General features: G+C 39.3%; 1 long non-coding RNA gene across 1 annotated transcript in view; it reads right to left on the bottom strand.

Annotated features, from left to right (window-relative positions):
* LOC147829590 (uncharacterized) overlaps positions 1-12,631 on the bottom strand; it is an 82,895-nt gene extending 70,264 nt beyond the window's left edge. The window contains exons 1-7 of the long non-coding RNA XR_015448677.1: positions 11,344-12,631; positions 11,033-11,127; positions 10,245-10,344; positions 9,752-9,814; positions 6,593-7,118; positions 5,174-6,153; positions 4,456-4,520 (exon numbers count right to left, since the gene is read on the bottom strand). This is a non-coding gene — a long non-coding RNA (uncharacterized LOC147829590). The remainder of the gene's footprint in view (positions 1-4,455; positions 4,521-5,173; positions 6,154-6,592; positions 7,119-9,751; positions 9,815-10,244; positions 10,345-11,032; positions 11,128-11,343) is intronic.
* Between the last annotated feature and the right edge of the window lie 11,907 nt (positions 12,632-24,538).

Genomic DNA, 24,538 nt, shown 5'->3' with positions numbered 1-24,538 from the left:
GAAAAGAATGTCCACTATCACCACTCTTACTCAATATAGTTCTGGAAAGAGCCACAACAATGAGACAGGAGAAAGAAATAAAAGGAATAAAGATAGGAAATGAAGAAGTCAAATTGTCATTATTTGCAGATGACATGATACTCTATATGGAAGACCCCAAGAACTCCACCAAAAGTCTTCTAGACTTAATAACCAAATTCAGTCAAGTAGCTGCTTACAAGGTCAACACACAAAAATCAGTAGCTTTCCTCTACACCAATGACAGACTCACTGAGAGAGAAATAGGGCAAATAATTCCTTTCACAATAGCATCCAAAACACTGAAATACCTAGGAATGAACCTAACGAAAGAAATCAAAGACCTCTTCTGTGAAAATTATGGCACTCTGAAAAAAGAGACTGAAGATGTTATCAGAAAATGGACAGACATCCCCTGCTCCTGGGTAGGAAGGGTTAATATAGAGAAAACAGCCATACTTCCAAAACTGCTATATAGATTTAATGCAATTCCGATTGAGATCCCAGCAGCATACTTCATGGACCTTGAGAAAACAATCCAAAAATTCATTTGGAACAAGAAGAGACCCAGAATAGCAAAAGCAATTCTAGGTAACAGAGACATGGCAGGGAGTATCACAATCCCCAACCTGCAACTCTACTACAAAGCTACTGTGATAAAAACAGCATGGTACTGGCAAAGAAAAAGACATGAGGACCAGTGAAACAGATTAGAAGATGCAGAAAGAACGCCAGACACACCCAGCCATCTCATCTTCGATAAAGGAGCCAAACACCCTCACTGGAGGAAAGATAGCCTCTTCAATAAATGGTGCTGGAAAAATTGGGCTTCAATTTGCCAAAGATTAAAACTAGACCTGTATCTCTTGCCATGCACTAAACTAAAATCAAAATGGATTAAAGATCTAAATATTAAAATAGAAACTCTGAACCAGTTGGAACAGAGGTTAGGTAGAACCCTTGAAGACATCGCTGTAGGAAAAGATTTTATGAACAAAACCTCAGTTGCCAGTGAAGTAGCACAATCAATCAACAAGTGGGATCTCTTCTTATTAAAAGGCTTCTGCACAGCAAGAGAAACCACCAGCAGTGTGAAGAGACAACCCACAATGTGGGAAAAAATCTTCACCTGCTCTTCCTCAGACAAAGGTCTACTATCTCAAATCTATAAAGAACTTCAAAAGATCAGACCTCCCAAATTTAAAGACCCAATCCAAAAGTGGGCATCTGAAATGGACAGACATTTCTCAGACAAAGAAGTAGAAATAGCAAATAAATACATGAAAAAATGTTCAACATCACTGGTCGTTTGAGAGATGCAAATGAAAACAATGCTGAGATTCCACTTCACTCCAGAAAGAATGGCTGCTATCATGAAATCAACCAATAACAAATGCTGGTGGGGCTGTGGGGAAAGAGGAACCCCGCTCCACTGCTGGTGGGAGTGTACACTGGTGCAAGCACTGTGGAAATCAGTATGGAGATACCTCAAAGAACTAGGACTGGAAGTCCCATTTGACCCCACTATTCCACTGCTGGGGATCTTCCCCAAAGAATTAAAAGAATCATACCACAGTGATAATATGTGTGCCCATGTTCATAGCAGCACAGTTTGTAATAGCTAAAACTTGGAAACAGCCCAAATGCCCATCAACTGGAGACTGGATAAAAAAAATGTGGTTTTTTTAATAAAATGGAGTACTACTCAGCCATGAAAAATGAGAAATTAGATACACATAGCTAAGTGGATGCACATTGAGGTGATACTCCTAAGTGAAATAAATAGGACACACATGAATAAATACCAAATAGTTTCTCTGGTGTGAGGAACTGAAAGTGTAAATAAAGACTAAATGTATACTAGGTAATGTGAAATAGGAAGAAAAGGGGCAAAGGGGAAGGAAGTGGGAGGGATTGGGGAAAGGATAGAAGAGAATGGGATTAATATGAGAACATGGAAAAATAGGAACAAAATCTTCATAAATAGGGAGGAATGGAGGAGTTGAAGGGAGGGCTGGGCAAGGGTGAAAAATAAGAACCAAGAGAGACTATGTAAAGTTGCAAATTTCCAATGATGAATGTCATTATATTGTATACCTAAAATGTACCAATGATTAGAATGAATAATTGATAACGCAAAATAGGAAGAAAAGTTCCAAAGGGGTAGGGGTAGTGGGAGGGGCAGGGGAAAGGAAAGAAGGGAAAGGGAAAATGCTGAGAAATGGAAAAAATGGAATAAAGTCTTTGTAAATAGGGAAGGGTAGAGGGGGTGAAGGGAGGGCTAGGAATGGGGAAAAATAAGAACCAAGATGCATTATGTAAAGGTACAATTCCCAATGAGAAATGTAATTGTGTTGTATACCTACAATGTACCAATAAAAGAATTTAATAAATAAATAAAATAAATAAATAAATCAATAAAAGAAGACCCAAAACTCAGCCAAAAGACTTCGAGACTTAATTGACAGATTCCGTAGAGTAGCTGGATACAAGGTCAACACTCAAAAAACAATAGCCTTCGTGTACACAAATAACAGACTCACTGAGAGAGAAATTAGGGAAACAATTCCTTTCACAATAGCATCCAAAAAATGAAATATCTAGGAGTCAATCTAACAAATGAAGCAAAAGACCTCTACACTGAAAATTACAGCACTCTGATAAAAGAGATTGAAGAGGATACAAGAAAATGGAAAGACATCCCTTGCTCCTGGGTAGGAAGAACCAATATAGTGAAAATGGCCATACTTCCAAAACTGCTATATAAATTCAATGCAATGCCAATCAAAATTCCAGCAATATACTTCACAGAACTAGAGAAAACAATCCAAAAATTCATTTGGAACCAGAAGAGACCCAGAATAGCTAAAGCAATTCTAGGCAACAGAGACATGGGGTATCACAATCCCCAACTTGAAACTCTACTACAAATCTACTGTGATAAAATCAGCATGGTACTGGCAAAGGAACAGACCCGAGGATCAGTGGAATAGATTAGAAGATGCAGAAACAAATCCAGACATGCTCAGGCACCTCATCTTTGACAAAGGAGCCAATCACCATCATTGGAGGAAAGATAGTCTGTTCAATAAATGGTGTTGGAAAAACTGGATTTCAACCTGTGAAAGATTGAAATTAGACCCACACCTATCACCATGCACTAAACTAAGATTGAAGTGGATTAAAGATATAAATATTAAGACAGAAACACTAAACTTGCTGGAAGATAAGGTATGTAGAACTCTTGAAGACATTGGCATAGGAAAAGACTTCATGAACAAAACCTCAGTAGCACAGGAACTAGCAGAAAGAGTCAACAACTTGGATCTCATCTTATTAAAAATCTTCTGCACTGCAAAAGAAACCACCAACAGAGCTAACAGACGACCTACAATGTGGGGAAAAAAATTTTGCAGCTGTACCTCAGACAAAGGACTACTATCAAGAATTATATAAAGAATTGAAAAAAATCAGACCCCCCAAATTAAAAGACCCAATTCAAAAATGGGCATCTGAAAAGAACAGACATTTCTCAGACAAACAACTAAAAGCAGCAAACAAAAATATGAAAAACCGGTCAACATCACTCATCATTCGAGAGGTGCAGATGAAAACAACACTGAGATTCCACTTCACCCCAGAAAGAATGTCTGCTATCAAGAAATCAACCAATAACAAATGCTGGCAGGGGTGTGGGGAGAAAGGAACCCTTCTCCATTGTTGGTGGGAGTGCAGACTGGTGCAACCACTGTGGAAGTCAGTATGGAGATACCTCAAAGAACTAGGGCTAGAGGTCCCATTGGACCCAGCTATTCCCCTGCTGGGTATCTTCCCCAAAGAATTAAAAGAATCATACCACAGTGATATGTGTGCACCCACGTTTATTGTGGCACAGTTTGTAATAGCTAAAACTTGGAAGCAGCCCAAGTGCCCATCAACTGGAAACTGGATAAAGAAAATGTGGTTTATTTATAAAATGGAGTACTACTCAGCCATAAAGGATGAAAAACTAGAGTTATTTATAGCTAAATGGATGCATATCAAGGCCATACTCTTAAGTGAAATGAATAGGACACACATGTGTAAATCCCAAATAGTTTCACTAGTGTGAGAAACTGACAGTGTTAACAAGGGTTAAAATGATTAAAATGAATAATTGATAATTTGAAATAGGAAAAAAGGTCCAAAGACGAAGGAGTGAAAGGAGGGGAAGGGGAAAGGAAAAGAGGGAAAGAAAAAACTATGAGAAAAGAAAAAAAAATGGAAATGAATTCTATGTAACTAGGGAAGGGTGGAGGGTGTGAAGGGTGCACAGGTAATGGGGAAAAAATAAGAACCAAGATACATCATGTACAGGTACAAACACCCAATGATAAATGTAAATGAATTGTATACCTAAAATGTACCAATAAAAGAACTTAAAAAAACCCTACTTACTTGCTTAAAGACATGGGTCTTTCCAGAACTCCAAGGATAAAGCCTGCTAAGAGAATTCTTTCTCCCTTAAATGAAAATATGAAGAAGTTCTGAGGGTCAATAACTATAGTGATGAATATTTGGATACTATCAATAATTTCTACTTTCCTCTCTCTGACTGTGAGCATGAAAAGCACATTTGGCCATGAAGGATGGTCCAGCCATTCTACATGACAATGGGATGCAGCCTCATAGCCATTGAGAAGTCGCTATTGTTTTACCTCCACTGACATACATGTCAAACAGCAGGGAAAAGAAAAGTCCCTTTTCCAAAGTTCATCAGAAAAAACTAAGATATTCCATGGCTGAAGATCTCACAAGACCTGATCATGACTCTGGCCCTCAGCAGCATTCATGGTGAAAAAACATCACAAGGCCAGGTTATGTACAGGCTCATTTTTTACCTTTCTAAGGAATACCATGCCCTGTAGCCAGGCTACATGCACAGAGGTCTCATCTATCATCAGCAATCTCACCACAACAAACACTTTTTCATCACTGCAGATATCTGAAAGGAAGGCAAGCCACACTCTGCTAAAATCTTATCCTTTGCTCTGCAAGAACACTGCGCTGTGCTCTGGCATCACCACTGGCACAAAGGCTTTCTCTTCAGTCTGATACCAGAAGCAATTTGAGTGCAAAACTGTCATCCTGAGACTCATTATCATCAACTACTGACCTGCAAAGAATTCTGTGCTTTCTCCTGGGCAGAGTGGTCCATCACAACACCACTGGACCAAAGAATAAGCACTCCAAGGATGTAGAGAACATCAACATTCATTTTACTTCACTATACATGAAGGAAAAATTCAGGGTCAGTGGAGTGGCTCAGTTCTTCCTTCATTGCTCTCCTGGGCTCCAGAACCTAAAGCAAAGTCACAGCAACACAACTACCCCACGACTCCACATCAGGGACCCCAATATCACTTAGTGAAGGCCATGGATATTCCCTGCCTATGCTGCAGTGAAGGTCCATGGCTGTCCTTATACAGATCCTGGTGATGTTCAGGGCTCACCATGAGCTGTGGACTCCCTCACTGGAAAAGAAGCACAAGAGATTCTACCCTTTGTGGTCTCCTCCGTGTCTACCTGTACAACTCCCATGTCATCCTATCATTCAGGTTCCATCACCACCACCACGCTCCTCCCTCCTTCTTGTCAACAAACTAGCCATGCAATGGTAATGGATGCCTTTGAGGAGATACCTCCCAATTCACTCCAATCCCCATCTCAGGGAACCACTCTGTCACAGTGACCTCATGCCCTGCTTACTCCCCTAGTGGGACAAGTATGAAATACATGTCATCTCTCCTGGAAGGGAACCAATAGCATCTGATGCTTCCTCATGACAGCAAGAAAGCACAGAGCACCACACTTGTCGATGAAGAGGGCAGAATCAGAGGTTCACCATCAATAGCCAATCTGTCACAGAAAAAAAGGCTACGATGCTGAGTGTGGCACAAACTCTGAACCACTCAGTAGTCAAGACCTTAGAGGGTGCATGTCTAGGAAACATGCGAACATCTCATGCACACCCTCTTCACATCCATCTGAATACAGACCATCACTTGGTGCCCAATGAGGTACAGGCACACTGATTCTCACCTGACACCTACATGCAGTTCCAGCCATAGTCTGCTCATCTTCCCTTGAAGGAACCTGCAGAAAACATGGAGAAGACAAAGTCAGTGTTGAGTCAATGAGCATTTCAATTCCCACAAAAACCACTGACTCACACTGGAAATGTACCTGGCTGCTGGGATAACTGCATGAAAACAATCCTGTCCCCACAGTCAAACCTCTCCTAAGTGGACCCCTGCAGACTCTCCTGTGCTATAGCTCCCCGGGCTGGGACACAGCAAGCACCCAAACGTGGACACCATGTCTTCTTCAGTGCTCACTCTTTTACCATCCATTTCACCTAAGCTGTGCCAGGTGTCCCCTCCCAGAGAGTGGCATTGCTGTGGATTCCATCCTTCCTTACTTGAGCAACTTCAAATCAAGCAGTGGGCTACAAATGCCAAGCCACACCTTTGTCACTTACACATGTGGAAGTGGCAGGACCTCATTGGTGGCCTGGGCACAAGCCCACACTTACCTGGATGTCTGTATGCATCCACCTGTTTATACTGTGCTGCTCACTGAGACAAGACTGTCCCTGTGAAAATGACATCAGAGAATACTGATTTAGTCCATGCAAGTCTCCTTCCACCAGCACATTTGAGTATTGTGGAGGTCACTGTGTTAGACTGTGGCCCCTTTGCTTTAACACCTCAGTCTCAGGGGTGTTTCCTAGAAAAAATATGGTAAGAGAATTCTTTCTCACTTGAAAGGAAACCTGCAGAAGTTCTAAGGCTCAATATTCATAGTGGATGTTAGCAAGAATCCTGGCCTCCCCATCCACCTAGCCAACATGAAAACTACATTACGGGTCAGTTCCCCTACATGAAAATGGGGCACTTACCAGCAGCCACTGGGAAGATTTCACCTTCACTGGCACACAGGTGAATCAGTGGGGAAGAGCAAAGTGTGCCCAAGTGCCCTCCCACAATTTACATCAGTAAAGAAGAAGGTGTTGCATGGCTGAGGGTAGCAGCATCTCCCAAGACCTTTTGGCAGGATACCTGGTGATGAAACATGCTAATACCAGGTTGGGCAGAGGCTCCTTCTGACCTGGTTACAGACATCTGGCCTAGTGATCAGCTTGTACCCATGGTGGTATTTTCCTGGCCTTCCATAAGTGTACATCAACCAACTTCTTGATCACTCTGTATCCATGAAGGGAAAAGGAACAAGACCATGCTAAAAGGATACAGCATGTTCTGCAAGCATGCAACGTGCTCGATTCATTGACAACCACCACTAGTGTGGGAGGCTTCCACTCCACCACATACCAGATTGAAACTGAGGGAAGACTATAATCCCAAGGCTCTGATCCTCATCAAGTGGGTGCCTGCAAGTTACCTGTGCTTCTTTCTCAGCTGTCTGGTACTCAAGCATGTCACTGCATATAGTAAGCAAGCAATCCCAGGACACAGGGACCTTGAACAGTACTTTCCCCACCCTATACAAAAAGAAAACTCACACAGACTAGATTTCTGATTTGTTAGTCTTTTATACTTGAATTTATTCACACAAAATATGGTATCAGCTACACTCAGGGCCCCAACATGCTCCACTGAAGCCTAGGAAGATCCATTTCCTGTGCTGTGATGGAGGCCATACTTGCTGCTATCTGGATCCTGGTGAGGTTCCAGGGTCTGGCCTTTCCTGGCTGTGAGGTCTAGAAAACACACCCAAAAGAAGCCATCCTGTACTTTACCCTATGCCCTTCTTTTTCTCTGTCTGCACAATCCGCACATCATGGGATTACTCAGGTGTCCATCACCACTACAAGAACCCTCATTTATGCACACTGAAAGCCAGAGAAGAGAAAATGGACACTCCTGAGTAGACACCGGACAAACTGTTACAATCTGTATCTCAGGGAACTACTCTAGGATAATTATCTGAATCCTTGCTTTTTCTCTATAATGCCTAGTTTGTTGTTGTTGTTGTTCTTCTTCTTCTTTTTTTTTTTGAAGCAAAAAATTTATTAGTACATTTCAGGTAAACATAACAATAGCATTCATCACAGGGAATTTGTACCTGTTCATGATGTATCTTTCTGCTTCTTTTTTTCCCATTCTCCTCCCCTCCACCTCTCTCCTTCTCCTTTATTTACAAAAGCTTTGTTTACATTTTTTCTTCTATATTCTTTTCTTTCTTTCTTCTTTCCTCTCCCCCTCCCCTCCCTCTTTTGTTCCCCTTTACAATGGCCAGTTTAAAGGCACACTTTCGGCCTGGATTCAGTAGCACCTGATTCTACACCCTGATAGGAATGAGCCCCTTAACCTCACACTTGCCAAATAAAGGAGACTACCTCAGAGTTTCACTATCAACAATGAAAATCACATCTGAAAATAAGGTCTCTGATGTGTGAATGTGGGGTCAGCTCAGAACTCGACAGTCACAGTGACCTTCCCAGCATAAGAATCCAGTACATGACAACATCTCATTGGGCTATTACCCTTATGCTAGCCACCTGGATATTGAAGATTGGATGGGTGCCAATGGGTTGAAATTTATACTTTTGTTTTTCCTTGGTTTGTTCAAGGTTTTTTCAACACTCATTCAATTGATCACTTCCATTAACTTGAAAGCACCTACAGAAAACTGTCATTTAGTTCTCATCTTGCTCTTCCATGTCACTGACTCTTTCTGCCCCTCACCCAGAAACAGAAAGGCATCCTTCAGCTATGTGTCAATAGAGTCCTTAATTCTATGTAAATTGTATTCTCTGGCATGTCCAAATGTGTAATAGAGCCATCTGTAAATTTTTCAATGTTTACTGTTGTAACACCACCATGTCTACATCCAACCATGATGCGATGGATCCCTGAAATTGTACAGGTTCAATATTCATTTCTGTCTCATACAAAATGCAGTATTGCATTCACTAGATATTTTCATCATGTCTCTCATTTCATCCATTAGTACTTGTAACAAAACCTCAGTAACAAGGGTCAAGGACATCCTCATCACTCATCCCTGTATATGAAGATCTGGTTTCCTGTGATGTGGTGAATGCCCACGTTAGCACTTATAGAGAGATCAGTCGTGTTCTACTTTACAAACTTATTTTGCTTGCTGTGATGTATTCACCCATCTATGGACTCTTGTCATAGACTTCTGATTTGGTATATGTCTCATTTGCACTTATACAACTCCAAATCCCCTATGTCACTTCATCATTTCAGCATCCACTTACGTTATCTAGATACTTTCAGGCTTCCATGGATAAAGCCTTGTAAGAGAGTGTTGTCTGTCTTCAGTGATACATGCAAACCTTCCAAGGACAATATTTCAGAGATGGACTCAGTGAAAATTACATAAATCTCTTCTCCACCAGTAGCAATACAAGCATATTATATCTATTACATTCCAGAAAAGATGCAATGACATTTGATGTATCCTTGTAATATTAAGGTGATAATATGTTTTGAAAACATGTATCACCAGAAGTGGGGGAATCTAATGAAACCTACCACAGTCATAAAATGAATTGCTGAAAATGAGATGTCACTAGTGAGTGACTATATCATCCCAGACCAATACACTAGCCAAGACCTTAACATCTGAGCACCTCGTTAGGAACTTGCCAGGATTATAGAAGATCAAACAGCCTTCACTGGACTATGACCATTTTATCATTTACCTTGTTACTAGGGTGACTGCAACAACCATCTTTTCTGGATCACTGTGTTCTCTTGAAGGGCATCTGAATAAATACAAAGCCAGTTTAGCATAGAAGGTGCTGTGTCAGAACATGAGCCCACTCCCTTTTTAATGTCCATTGCTAAAGGACAGCTAAACTCCTCAGGATACTTGGATTCACCAAACAAAAAGAGTATTGTCAGAGAGCCCATACTTTGTCATCTCCACACCCTGGAAATTAACCTATGCTTACTGCAGTCCTAGAGTTCCATGATAATTTCTATTAGCTAGTTCATAATCACTCCCTCAGCAGTCCTTGCTAAAACACCAATTTTCCCTATGGCATATAAAGGATAAACTCATATTTACTAGAACTGTGAAGGACAAAATTATTTCTTATAGGAGCAGTGACCACTAACTCTAGTAATAGTCAGGACACCCTCATCCCTTTCCTCTATGGATGAAGATCTGGTTTAGGGTACCTCAGCACTTACCTCATAACCCTCTATGGACTTTCCTCACTCCCATGGGTAGGATAATCACAGTGTCTTCAGAGGAACTTGAAAATCAAATCATGAAAAATGATTTTGGAACCTATGTCATTCAAGGAAGACATTGACACATTCCCTTGGTCATGGCGTTCAACATGACAAATCATATTCTTAGCACAATTACATGGCTAAAGCTGAACACTGAGGTAAAAGCCTACTAAGAAACACCATCTTGTTTGGAAGAAACACTAGCAAAATTCCCATGGTCAATACTAGGGGATAAGAAATATGGTCAATTACCTGCATCCCTATACAATAACCTATCACAATCTCTAAACATGTCCATAGTACAATCTCATATTTACAAAAAGCGTTACCAACAAACCCTATTTTGAACTGTGTTCTAACCAGACGTTACCACAGGAGTTCAAAAGCATCATTCATGATATAAATACCAAAAAATAAGAAATGTCTCTAATGATTTCAAGTCAACAAACCTGTACACTAGGATAAAACTTAATGGAATACCTGCCAAAAAGCCAGGGTAACATTGTGTTAGATATCCCATCCACTTTACCAAGAAATCTGAAGGTTATCTGTTGGCATCTTGGTAGGGACAATTTCTTAATTACCAGGTTAGTCATAACATTTCATAAATTACCATTCTTAAGTTCAATCACTATAATTTAATAACTGCTGGAATCTTAGACAACACTTTGAGATGTGTGTTTAGGATGCATCATCTTTCTCCTGAGGGGAGAAAAAAAGGACAACTTTAAAATTTTGGTCACCTCCATCATCAGGGAAACCAACTGAAGTACTTAGATCTTTAGAACTTCAAGGTCAGAGATGTTGTTCTTCACACCATTTTCTCTTGGCTGGCTACCTGTAGAAAAAATTGTGGTCAATACTGTAATGTGGATCAGTTGAATAACTTACATGGATCCCTACATATACCTCCACACCTCCTAGGATTAAATTCAGAGTTTATCAAAACTTTATATAATAAGCTACTTGCTAGTAGCAGTGGTAAACAGAATCATTCCTTTACTAAATATGTACAGGAAACATGCTAAAATAAATGTAAGAACCCCACACTTACAATATCCCTCTTGATCATCATGGCCATGAGTTCAACAAACTGCCACTGTTGGTCATCATGAGAATTACCACCATATCTGCATGGAAATGTAAAAACATGGGTGACAAGTATATGTACAGTAAGACTTTTCTACTGGGACCCTTCAAATAACTTTCTTTATTGTCATTATTGTAAGATTTCATTTCTACCTGGACTCATCAACTCTACTTGTATTCTTGATTATTTTATGATGAACATCATTGTTCCAAACCCATTATCTCATGACTGCTAATATTTAACTTGTTAACTACCATGATGCATAAATGCATAATAATAACCTGAGTACATGAAAGTCATTTGAAATTCCCAGGGTAAATTCTCTCTAAATGTAAGATAATGCAATAATATGGTTTCTAGAATATGAAATACTGCATTCCTTATCTACATACTTACATTTTTTTAATCATATGATAAAAATTGTAGGGAAACAAACATCACTGACCCAGATATTTGATGATCTAATGGTCGGTCTGGCACGTGCTGCACATGAAAATATTTACTCTAATACAGAAATATCTCCTGATAATGAACTTTTAAAGTTCACTGTTAACCCTTGACAGGAATCAAGACACAACCTACCAGGAACTGTTGAATAGCTTCTATTACATCCATGATCACAGGACTCTACCTGGATTCTTGTGGTTCTCCAAGGTCAAGGATAATGTCAGATAAGACATTTCTTCGTGGAATATCTGCCTAGTTCCTATGATTACTATAGTTGGGACTATGTGATAAATACTTGGATATGTGCAACCTCCTTACAGGGTTACACATTCTCTCTGAAATACAGAAAAGAAACTACATGGTTTCAAGTGTTCCTAAGGATGTTATTATTCCTCACCTGAATACTGGCAAAGAAATCATGATAGCAAGTGGTAGTGAAACCATAACCACTTGCCTCATGTGATCTGAAGATCAGGTGGTCTGTGCTTTAGTTTTGGTCTACATCAGCACTTGTTTGCATAACAGCAATGTCTGCCATTAAAGGCTGATGTTAGATTAACTGTGATCTCATGATAGAAATCTGCAAAGGCTTTAGAAAATACATCTTTAAGAATACTTGAGAAGGTAAAACCAGTAAGATTGCCAAGCTGTGCTGTGGTCTGGGCCTACATCAGAATCTACATGAAACCACCTACCTACATGGTGTGCTGACCAACAGTTGAAAGGGTTACTATAAGGTCTTGACAGAAATCTAAAAATCCCAGTGTTTGGTGCACATCTCATTGCATGTCTATACCTGCAAATAAAGAAAGATCCATGTTTACTGTTACAAATTTATTTTTTAACTATAAACATACTGTTCTAGTCAGTGTTTCCAAGGAAACAGATTTACCACAGGATATACAAATTTATAGGATTGTCTTACAATATTCTTCCAAAAAGTCAAACCCAGAAAAGTGCAATAGATCTTTCCACATAATATTCCACGAGTCCAGCCAGAGGCCTACAGCCCTCAGCAATGTGTCATGCAAGTTCATATCAAGAATCTGCACCAAAAGGCCCAATGGCAGGTGGTAGAAGCTCAAAAGTCTATGCCACCAGGGTGAAAAATCTGTGCCAGAACACTGAGGGATCTGCATTGGAACCAGGGAGTGACACTCAAGACAAAGGCAAAGACCTGCACCCCCACCCACCCACCCACTGAGGGAGCAACAGCAAGAAAAGCCACTGAGTTCCAGTTCCAACAAAGCTTCTCCTGGGAAATCAGCAGCCAGCATTCCTCCCCTTCTATCCTCCTTTTATGCAGTTCTGGCAACAATCCTTAGGTGGGTCACCCACATGCGGAATCACCCTCAGTTAAGCTGAGTATTCCCACTTAAACTGGCCATTATTTCATCCACACACATACCAAAAACAATTTCAGTAGAGGAATTTCAACAGTATCATTAACTACCTTGATGTCTGGAAACAAGATCTTTAATGAGAAATGTAACAGCAGCTCATCTCTGTGCACTTGGAAAGAGCTTGATGGGAGAGCAAAAGACTTGAGAACACAAGTTCCAGTGTCACAGTTCTAATTTCATGGTTTCTCAGTGTTAGTCAAGGGTGTTATCTATCCTTCCTTATCACTTGCCTGGATACCTGGAAAGCTCCATTAATAAACATGTATGTACACAGTGATGTTTTGACTGGAGCCTAAGTAGATCCATGTGATAAATACATGTAAGGACACAGTCTGTTCTATCAAGATACCAACAAATAACCTTGGTCCACTTTCATCATTAGGGAACCATTAACACTCTTTGGATCCCATCAAAACTTCAGTACCAGCAACATTCTCAGAGTCATCATATTCTCTTCACATAACACCTTCAATCATTAAATGGTCAATACTATGGAAAAAATAGTATATCTTACCAAGACACATATAGTTATTAGTAGGATTATTATTAAAGTCATTATATTTAAACTCTAAATGCTAAGGAATAAAAAAACAGCATTATTTCCCAACTGACAATTTTTTTCCTACCTGACACACAAAAAGCATGATAACACAAATATCACCTTGATTGCCTAGGTATCTGAAAATCAAATGGTCCATATATTTTTAAAGCCCACATCGTCACTCAGAAACCAGCAAAATCTCCATGAAAAATCACTGAGAAGCCTCACCAGCCCCAACCTCTAACTTTCCCCTCATCTTTATAAAATATGAACACTCCCATGTAGGGAACAGGGGAAGGGGACAATACCAGAACCTCTGCAGTAAGTCCTAGTCACCTGTGAGCCATGGCAGCACACAGCGAATTACAGGAAAGGTAGACAAATGAGACTAAGAAGCTGAGCTTTGGGTCTGATCAGTGCTGCTCTGGGTGGCAAAGACAAAAACTGTCTAGCTTCCAGCACCTTTTATTCAGTACATGGGGAAACAAATGTAACAAGTGAAAAATAGAGTTCAGTACTTCACATTGGGATAAACAAGGTGTAACAAAAAGCTGGGGGGCAGTGGAAATCTAAGAACAATGAGGAATTATGCAGATGAAGATTTGGTTCCTCCCTGGTGTCTATCACAGGAGTGGTCTTGTCCTGGAGATTGCAGCATCCGAGGGGATCAGTGAGGTCTCAGTTGTGACCAGAGGCCAAAATGCAATTATGTCTCGAATGTCCTAGCTGGGGTGTAGGCAGGAGAACTAGGCCTACTCAAATGATTTTTCCCTAGTATTATGTGGCATTCCTCCCAACACTCTCAGACAGTTATGATGCCCCTAACAATCCTTTGTCTCCTGTTTACAGGCAGCAAATGCTCCAGTCAGTCCTTAGGACCTAATGAGATCTGATTAGTAAATGCCTCTGCTACTCAGTGTTACGCGGCCCTGGAATTGACCATTATGGGGCTATTTGCACTAAAGAAGTTAATAGATTCCACACTTGGGGCATTTCTTTTGGGAGAAAAAGTTATTAAGCATTTACCAGAATATGCTGGGGCACAAAGTAATAAATGAACAGGGAGAAGCACTATGAATACTGACAACTCAATCTTTTTGTTTCTCATGAACTTCTTGCAACTTTTGTAGATGAAAGAATGTCAGTTTGCTCCACATATGCGTTAAAATACACTATTTTTCTAAACTGTTATATATTTTATGAAAAGAGATGTTAGACACTTTTATTACAAATTTCTTAATATAATATTAATGCTGGTGAGGAACTTACAAATCTCATCAAAAGTTTATAAATGTGCTTACAAAGATAGGTATTAAATAATTCTTATTATATAATTGTTCAAAAAGATTTAGATATATATATATATAGACCTAGCACAGAAATCAGATACATAAATTTATAACATAGGTATAAATTTATAAAATCACTGATACAGGTTTGAACACACACACACACACACACACACACACACCTTCATCCATTCATGCTAGTGATAGTCTTATTACTAGTGGGTCTCTAGGGCTCAGACTTACTAAAATGTTTCTGATTTAAATCCAAAGAGCTGAAAACTCATAAGTTGGGTTGGAGATGCTTACAAACCAGAAAAATCAATGTCTAGAATACATTAAGAGTAATAGCAATGCACAGAACGTATGAGAAACCCATTCACCAGCTGAAAAGACCTCTGAGATTGGACAGAGTGGAAACAAAAAGGCCAGTTCAAATCACAAAGCCAAATCTCACTAAAAGGTCTTTCTTTTGAAGACTGCATTTAACTGACCAGTAACCTAGCAAGTAGTACATTTGTAGAATGCAGTTTAGCTGAAAAGCTGGTTTTATGAAGGAGACAGTGGCCACTGGAAGTAATCAATACACCTGTCCCCATGGGCCATGGCCTAAGTACATATGGATATCAGACCCCTGCTTCTAGTTGCATACTGGTCATGCCTCCTGATTAGCTCTGACACACAAAGAGCTCTGAAATTATCTTTCCTGTTCTGACTATACAAACACAGCTGAACAAACTAAAAATCAGCAACTTTAATTAGACCTGCAAGAGCACTGAGGTCACATCACAAACTGCCACAGCAAAAACCAGACAGACATGCAAAGATAGAGAATCAGTTTACTGGGACCAGAGACATATGGAGATAGAAACTGGTAGGAAAAAATAAACAGCAACTGATGAACTGCTGAAAGCTGACTTCAGACTAACTCCAGAGTTAAAATCCACTGTACCCAGTTTTAGGGAGCCTCCTATACTGGTGTGGGTTTGGCCTTCAGACGACCCACCAGGGGTGAGTAAAATATGAGAGACAATCTTCTCTTCTGTGAGCAGTGAAGAACAGAAGTAACCACTTTGAAATAAGCCCAGACAGTTCTACTTTCTCTAATGAGATTGTGCACAAGGGAAGCTACTTTGCTACAGCCTTATCTGATGAAGAGGAAGAGCAACTAGACATTGTTAGTCATTCTAGATTTTCTGTCTTGCATAATAGGGAAAAAAAGTTGAGAAAAGTTACTGATGGCTACAACTCGGGAACTCAAGTCCATTAAAAAAACTGACATATAATTTTAAGGTGGAATGCTTCCCTTCCTCAAAATCTTATCCCTACACTGACAGAGCTCCTATATAAAAACAGTGGGTTACAAATGATACACCTAAGAGAGACATTCTATTTAAGAAGAGGTTCTTAGGAGACTTGGAGACAGCATGGAAGTGGCAAACAATGGGAAATTAGAGAAAAATGGAATCTTTGGTGCACAGTTATAAGAAACCTTAAACAGGAAACACGCAGGTCCTGGCCAGACTAATATCATCATTATACTGATAGCCTGACTGCCTCAGTGCCCAACAACAAAATTTTGGATATACTAAAGGCAAGAAGAAAATGTGATCTGAAGAAACAGAATGAGCATCAGTACTGGATTCAGATATAACACAGATTTTGAAATTGTCAGATAAGAAGCTTACAACAACTGTGATTGATATATTAAAGGTTTTATGGTATGCTAAAAAATTTATTTGGTCTTTGATCCCATTCCTGGCAAAGAATTTCAAAATCCCTTGGAACTTCCTCAGTTATGGGCATGCTTGTGTTAATGTTGATCTCAATGAAATGACTCATGGTAGATGCCTAATTAGCTTCAGGATCAGGGCTGGTCACTAGAGAGACCAAACTCATGATTAGAAGGCTGGAATCCTGGGCCATTCTGACCTCCATGAAGGAGAAAGCACTGAAGATTGAACTCAGTCACATGCCCAGTGGTTTACACGGTCATGCCTGTGTGATGACAGCCCATACGAAAACTCTGGACACTGAGTGGAGCGTCCCAAATGATGAACACACTGCAGTGCACAGACAATGCTACATCCAGATTCCATAGAAAGGATACAAGAGCACTGAATCCCGGGCCTTCCAGAACTTTTCCTGTGTGTTTCCTTCATAATAAAACTGTATCTGTAAGAACAGCATTTGCGGGAAGCTGCACTTTCGAGCCTGGCGGTAGAACCACTGAGCTAAATCCCCAGCAGTACAGCATTTTTAATGTGTTCTGTGAATCATTAGAGTGAATTATCAAAATTGGAATGGTTGTTGGAACTTCAAAATTTATAGCTTGTCAGTCAGAAGCATAGGAAACATGGGGACTACACTTGCTGCTGGCATCTAGAGTAAGAGGCAGTTTTATGGAGGGCTAAACAATTAAACTGTGAATTACAGATGGTGCCAGAATCAAACTGCAATGAGTAGAATTGAATCAGAGCAAGAAACAATGGAAAAAGTAGAAAACATTTAAGAACACATGTGGAACAGAAGAATTACAGTCAGTATGCTACAGAGAAACTTGTATATCATTGTTTATTGTGGCACAAATTCAAAATAGCCAAGATATGGAATCAGTCTAGATGAAAACAGATCAATGGTTGAAGAAAATATGATATGTACAAACAATGGAGTGTTATTCAGCCATAGAAGAAACAAAATTATGTGATTTGTGGTAAAAGGATGGAAATAAAGACCATCACAATAAGTGAAATAAGCCAGACAGAGAAAGAAAAGTACATGGACTTTTTCAAAAAGTACGTGAAAGCAGGAGGGACACTACTTGACCAGAGAAAGGGAATAAAGAAGAGGAAGAAGTAGGTGTGAGGCAGGGTAATAGGGGGCTAGATATGATCAAAATATGTTATAGGCCTGTATGAAAATCCCGCAATGAAAACCAGCCGTTTTAAAAACTACTATACCCTAAAATTAATACCTATAGAAAAGAACAGTTCAGTAACATAATCAAAAAGAAATAGAACCTCTAACAAACAATCAAAAGGGAGCGGGAGATACAAAAAAACATTGTGGCAGAAATGAAGAATGCCTTGAAGGATGATCAGGTTAGAAATGACTGGGGAAAAGATCAGTGAGCTGGATGATAAGTCAATAGAAACTCCCTAGGCTGAAAGACAAGGAGAAAACAAAAGAATAAAAAAAAAAAACCCACAACGTTCAAGAATTGTGGGACAATTACAAAAGGCATAACATGCCCATAATGGGAACTCTAGAAGAAGAGAGGAACATACAAGATAACTGGAGTAATGGTAGCTCAGAATTTTCTAAAATGAAGGACACACACCAAATCTCAGGTTCAAGAACCTTTACAACAATAAGCAAGGTAAATACAGAAAAAATTATAAGTACACGTATCAAATTCAATGTGTAAAAATCAAAAACAAAGAAAATCTTGTAAAAAGCAGGCAGATAAGACCTTACCTACGGAACGACAATGTTAAGTATTACACCAGCATTCTCAGAAATCATGTAAGCAAGAAGAGAATGCAGGAAAATATGTAAGGTGTTGAAACAAATAACCCATCCGTACAATGCTAAAATTCTTTGTACGCCAAACTTTCCTTCTGACATAAAGAAAAATGTCTTTTTCAAATAACAACTGAAGAAATGTAATGCCAACAGATATGCTAGACAAGAAATGTTCCAATAAGTTCTTTAGAGATAGAAATCAAATATGACAAGAAAGAGACCAAGGAAGCAGAAAGGAGAGAAGGAATTAAGGAAGGTAGGCGCAAGAAAGACAGGAGAGGGGGAGGAAAGGAGGTGGGGAGAGGAGGACAGTAACAAGGGAAGGGAGAAAGAAAGGGCATGGGAGAGGAATAAAGAAAGGTAAAATAGAACATTTTATTCTTAATCTATTAGATAACTGCTCAAAGTAATAGTAGCACCACTATATTGGGTGCATATAATTTATGAATGAGTGGAATCGGTGACAGCAACAGTGGCAGGGATGGTGAAACTTTTATAGCTTTCAATGATGCAAACAGCCTGCTGCAGCACAAGTGCCATAGGTTTGCCACCACTGGCATAGGGAGTAGTAGCACGGGGGAATTGAGAATGCTCCGCTATAAGGTACCTATGTTAGCAGAGAAGCAGTATACTGTTATTTGAAACTAACAAGTTAGACTTGGTGGTCTTATATAAGCTGTAAATATATATTGCAAACCCTATGACAAGCACTAACTTTTAAAAAAATTTTTATTTATTTAATATTTCTTTTTGGTACTGGGGATTGAACTCTGGTCCTTGCACTTGCGCAGCAGGTGGCAAAACCACTGAGCTAAATCCTTGCCCCACACAAACATTTTTAAAAAGTATAATTGATATGCTAAGTGAAGAGAGAAAATGTATTCATTAAAGAAACAAGGCAAGAAAAATGACAGAAGGACTACTCTCTAGAATATATAAAAAACTGAAAAGAATCTGACCCCCCAGATTCAAAGACCCAATTCAAACATGGGCACCTGAAGGGAACAGACATTTCTCAAAGAAGTAAAAGCAGCAAACAAACATATGAAAAAATGTTCAACATCACTCATCATGCAAGAGATGCAGATGAAAACAACACTGAGATTCCACCTCACACCACAAAGAATGGCTGCTATCAAGAAATCATCCAATCGCAAACGCTGGCAGGGTTGTGGGGAGAAAGGAACCCTTCTCCACTGCTGGTGGGAGTGTAGACTGGTGCAGCCACTGTGGAAATCAGTATGGAGATACCTCAAAGAACTAGGGCTAGAGGTCCCATTTGACCCAGATATTCCCCTGCTGGGTATCTTCCCCAAAGAATTAAAAGAATCATACCACAGTGATATATGTGACCCCATGTTCATAGCGGCACAGTTTGTAATAGCTAAAGCTTGGAGGCAGCCCAAGTGGCCATCAACTGGAACCTGGATAAAGACAATGTGCGGGTTATAAATAAAAACCATAAAGAATGAATGAAAAACGAGAGTCATTTATAGCTAAATGGATGTATATCAAGGCCATGCTCTTAAGGGAAACAAACAGGACACATATGTGTAAATACCAAATACTTTGGCTAGTGTGAGAAACTGATAGTGTAAACAAGGGTTAAAATGATTAAAATGAATAATTGATCATTTGAAATAGGAAAAAAGGTCCAAAGACGAAGGGGTGAAGGGAGGGGAACAGGAAAGATAAAGAGGGAAAGGAAAAACTATGAGAAAAGAAAACATAAATGGAAATGATGTCTATGTAAACAGGGAAGGGTGGAGGGGGTGAAGGGCACACAGGTAATGGGGGAAAAAAATAAGAACCAAGATACATCATGTACAGGTACAAGCACCCAATGATAAATGGAAATGAATCGTATACCTGAAATGTACCAATAAAAGAACTTAAAATTTAAACATTAACAAAGAAACAAAAGGAAAACGAGGGAAGATTTTTGAAGAAATGAAAAACTGTCATGACTAGAAAACACAAGCACGGTAGAGATTAACTGAACTATATCAATGATTATTGTTAATCTGAATTACCTAAATATACCAATTTAAATGTAAAGACTGTCAGAGTATACTTTTGAAAACAATTCAGGTATAGCTTTTCTAGTCTACATAATTCCATTTGACATAAGTAAAAGTGGAAGGATAGAGAAGGATGATATACCATGGCAACACAACCCAATGAAATCTGAACTAGCAATATCAATTTCAGACAAAGCAGACTTCAAGAAAGAATCAGGGATAAAGAATTGTACTGGATAAGGATAAATGGAGTCAGCTCTCCAAGAAAGCATAGTAAATCTTAACATATATGCACCTGAACAACTGATTCTCAAAATACGTGGGAAAAAAGACCATTAGAGCTACCAGAAGAAATAGACACATACGTTATTATAGTTGGAAACTTCAACACTCTTCAATCAGTAATTGATAGACGCAGCTGAAAGAAAAAATGGACGTGCATAGTTGAATGAAAGGCCACCATCAATTCATCGGATGTAACTGACATTTCATAAATACTTCATCCAACAAAGCAGAACACATTCTCTTGAAGCTCACAAGGAACATTTACTAAGACAGACCCCATTCTAGGCCACAGGACAGCTGCTAACAAATCGTAGTTTGTTCTTGTACTACAATGAAATTAAGCTCGATATCAATAATAGAAACATAGCTAGAAAATTCCCAAAATATTTAGACTGTAACACACTTCCAAATAACATTTATCAGGAGCGTCTCAAGAAACTTTAAAATATTTTAAAGTAAATGATGAGAACACAAATTATCAAAATATGTTGAAGGCAGCAAAACCAGTGCATAGAGGAAAATTGATAACATTGAAAGCATAGTGTTAGAAAAAAAGAAACAGCAATCAAAGCTTCCACTTTAGGAAGATACACAAATGAGAGCAATATAAAATGAATGCAAGGGCCGGGGATTTAGCTCAGTGGTTCCACCACCTGCCTCACAAGTGCAAGGTCCCAGGTTCGATCCCCGGTACCCAAATAAAGAAATAAATAAAATGAATGGAAACAAAAGAACAAAAGAACAATAAAATTTAGTGCATAAATCAATACAGTTGAAAAATAAAAACAATTTTAAATATTGCTAAAAGCAGAATATGGTTCTTTGAAGATCAATGAAATCGATAAATCCTAACCAGGCTCATCAAGACCAAGAGAGAAAGAGGTCAATTACTAATATCACAAACAAGAGAGGACATCAATACTGAGCTCGTTGAAATGAAGAAGATAGTTAGCAGTATTCTGAACAACTCTATGCTGTCAGAGACCAGAGAAGCGAGGCCTAACTGGCCTCTCTGAGCACAAAGCAGAAAGTCTTCACTCAGGGGGACTCCATGTTGCAGGTTCCAGGGAAAAGCTAGCACACCTAAGATTAAGTTGTTTACCAGAGTAAGTACTAGTGGATATTGGAAAGCAGATGAACCTTGTGCTACTTTGATTGCTTGTACCAGTGTTTAGGTGAATAAATGCAAGATGAGCCAGATGCTGTATCTCCTAAAAGGCAAGAGCCGCCTGGCTGCCCAAAGTTAAATGGATTCACGTCTCTTTGTCATTCATCCTTGCTTGTCCCCAAGTCAAGAAGAACAAAGTACCAGGTCTAGGTCCCAGTAGAAGGCTTGACATGGCCAGTGGGGTGGGGGGTGTTGGCTACACTATGTCACAAATTGGATAATTTAAATGAAATGGACCAATTCCCTGCAAGATACAATCTACAATATATATAGGAGAAACAAAACGCCAGAAACTAGAAACAACCAGATGATATCAATAAGTGAGCGGATGAACAACCTTTAGTACATTCATACAATGGAATATCACGAAGCAATGAAAAAAGCAATAACAACATCAAAAGAGGGGCTGGTATGTAGTGTAGTGATAGCCTGCTTGCCTAGTATGTCCAAGGCCTTATGTTCAATCTCCAGGACTGAGTATTAGCAACCATACAAAAGGAAATATACATGCAAAGAAGCCAGGTGTGGTGGCACATGCTGTTAACTTCGGGTACTTAGAAGGATGCGGCAAGAAGACCACATGTTCGAGACCAGCTTGAGTAACTTGGTGAGATCAGATCTCAAAATAAAATTGAAAAGGGTTAAGAATGAAGTTCAGTGCTTCCTGTATTCAACTTCCAGTGTGTGTGTGTGGGGGAAGATGCATGGAGAAGCCTTCCGTACATATTCCTAATTGAAAGTATTTGGCCTAAAAATCCTCCCTACTGTATTACTCCAACTGAATGACATCTGGAAAAGGCAAAATTACAGGCACTTGGGCTAGGGAGTGAGCTTAGAGCTCAGTGGTAGAGCACTGCCTACCATGCTGGAGGACCTGTGTTCAATTCCTTGCAGTGCGAGGACACATATATAGATGTAGATGTAGATATAGATATAGGTATACACTAGAAAGCATCAGGTGTCACCAGGTTATTAGGTTATTAGGTTTGGGGGCGAATGGGAGGGGAGGTGTAAATATATGAAGAACAGGGAAGTTTCAGCGTAAAGAAATTATTCCATACAATACTATTAGGATGGATATATAACATTATGCATCTGTCAAACTTCATAGAATTACACAACACAGCGTGAACCTTAATGTAAACTATAGTCTTTACTTAATAAAACATATAAAAGTGTTGGTTCCTTAACTGTATCAAATGTACCACACTAATGCAAGATGTTAATATTAAGGGGAACTGTGGAGAAGAAAATCTATGGGAACCCTGTACTATTGACTCAAATTTCTGTAAAACTAAATTCTAAAAACCAGTCTATTAATTTTAAAAAAATAGCTATCACTTTTAGATACCTTCTAAACCTACCTGCAGTGGTAGATTTTCCTTCTCCGGTCTTCCTTATCAACCTGAGGACACAGGAAGGGAACACTACATGTTCCCTTTCATTCACCGATTTTAGTTTTGTTGTTTTTGTTTTCTCCTCTCCTGGAATGGCAGGTAAGCTTCGTTAGTTTTCTGCAGTCATTATTGGCAACCACTATCTCTTCCTGTTCCCAGCCTGAACATAGTCTTGGCTAATTACTACCATAATCTTTAATTAGTTGTTGTTTGGCACAATGAATGATCACTATTTCCCAAGCCTGAACTGTTTCCAACTCATTCCATAGTAGAGTTATAACTGTCTCAAGTGTCTGCTTGGATCTTGATCATTTTTTAGGGCAAATGATCAATATTTGTTCTTATAGAAGTACGATTTTGTCCCTAACCTACTTCTTTAAAAATGAAATGTTTATGGATATTTTCCTTCTTGCACATTTCTTCACACTGGAAACTCTCAGAACTCTTGAAAATATGGATGCTTCCCCAGTTTTATGCTCTAGAGCACAGGTTAGCCAACTATGCTTGTAAAGGGCTTGATAATAGGTACTTCTGGTTTTGGCAACTTCTATCACAAATGACTCACTGTGTCTTTCCATTGTGAAAGCCATCCACAGGAGTTTACACAAAGGAGTCAAATTGAGCCTCAGTAGCCCTAAACAGTAAGCTGCTCTACACGTGCTGCCTCTTAACTTCTTTCTCTCCCTGTCTCACTTTACCTACCAGTGTTTTGTGGGTCACATCCTACATAAACTGCCCTGGGATCTGGTATCTCAGGGTCAGTAACCCAAACTTAAGGTAACTGCAATAGAAAGATGAAACCTGCATTAACATGGTGAATAGATTTGAAACTAAGATTGATGGTGAAAGAAATTGTGAACACAAAATGAGAAGACAGATGTAAGAGTACTGAGAAAAGATAAAGCACTCCACAGATATAAGGTCAGAACGTTTATATTATGGTTGTCATTAGAGTCTGAACCAGAAAATTGCTGTATAAAACACTGCCAATTCAAAGCCACTCTTAATTAGGAAGGCAAGCAGTCATATGAACAATATAAAACAGATGATTGAAAAATAACAGCATCAAAGAACTACATAAGATTT

The sequence above is a fragment of the Heterocephalus glaber genome, unplaced genomic scaffold, assembly GCF_053883595.1.
Source record: "Heterocephalus glaber isolate CG9 unplaced genomic scaffold, H.glaber_assembly_v1.0 deba00000546, whole genome shotgun sequence".
NCBI classification, from domain to species: domain Eukaryota; kingdom Metazoa; phylum Chordata; class Mammalia; order Rodentia; family Bathyergidae; genus Heterocephalus; species Heterocephalus glaber.
Note: the sequence above shows the minus strand (reverse complement) of the source record. Positions and strands in the feature narration are given on the sequence as shown.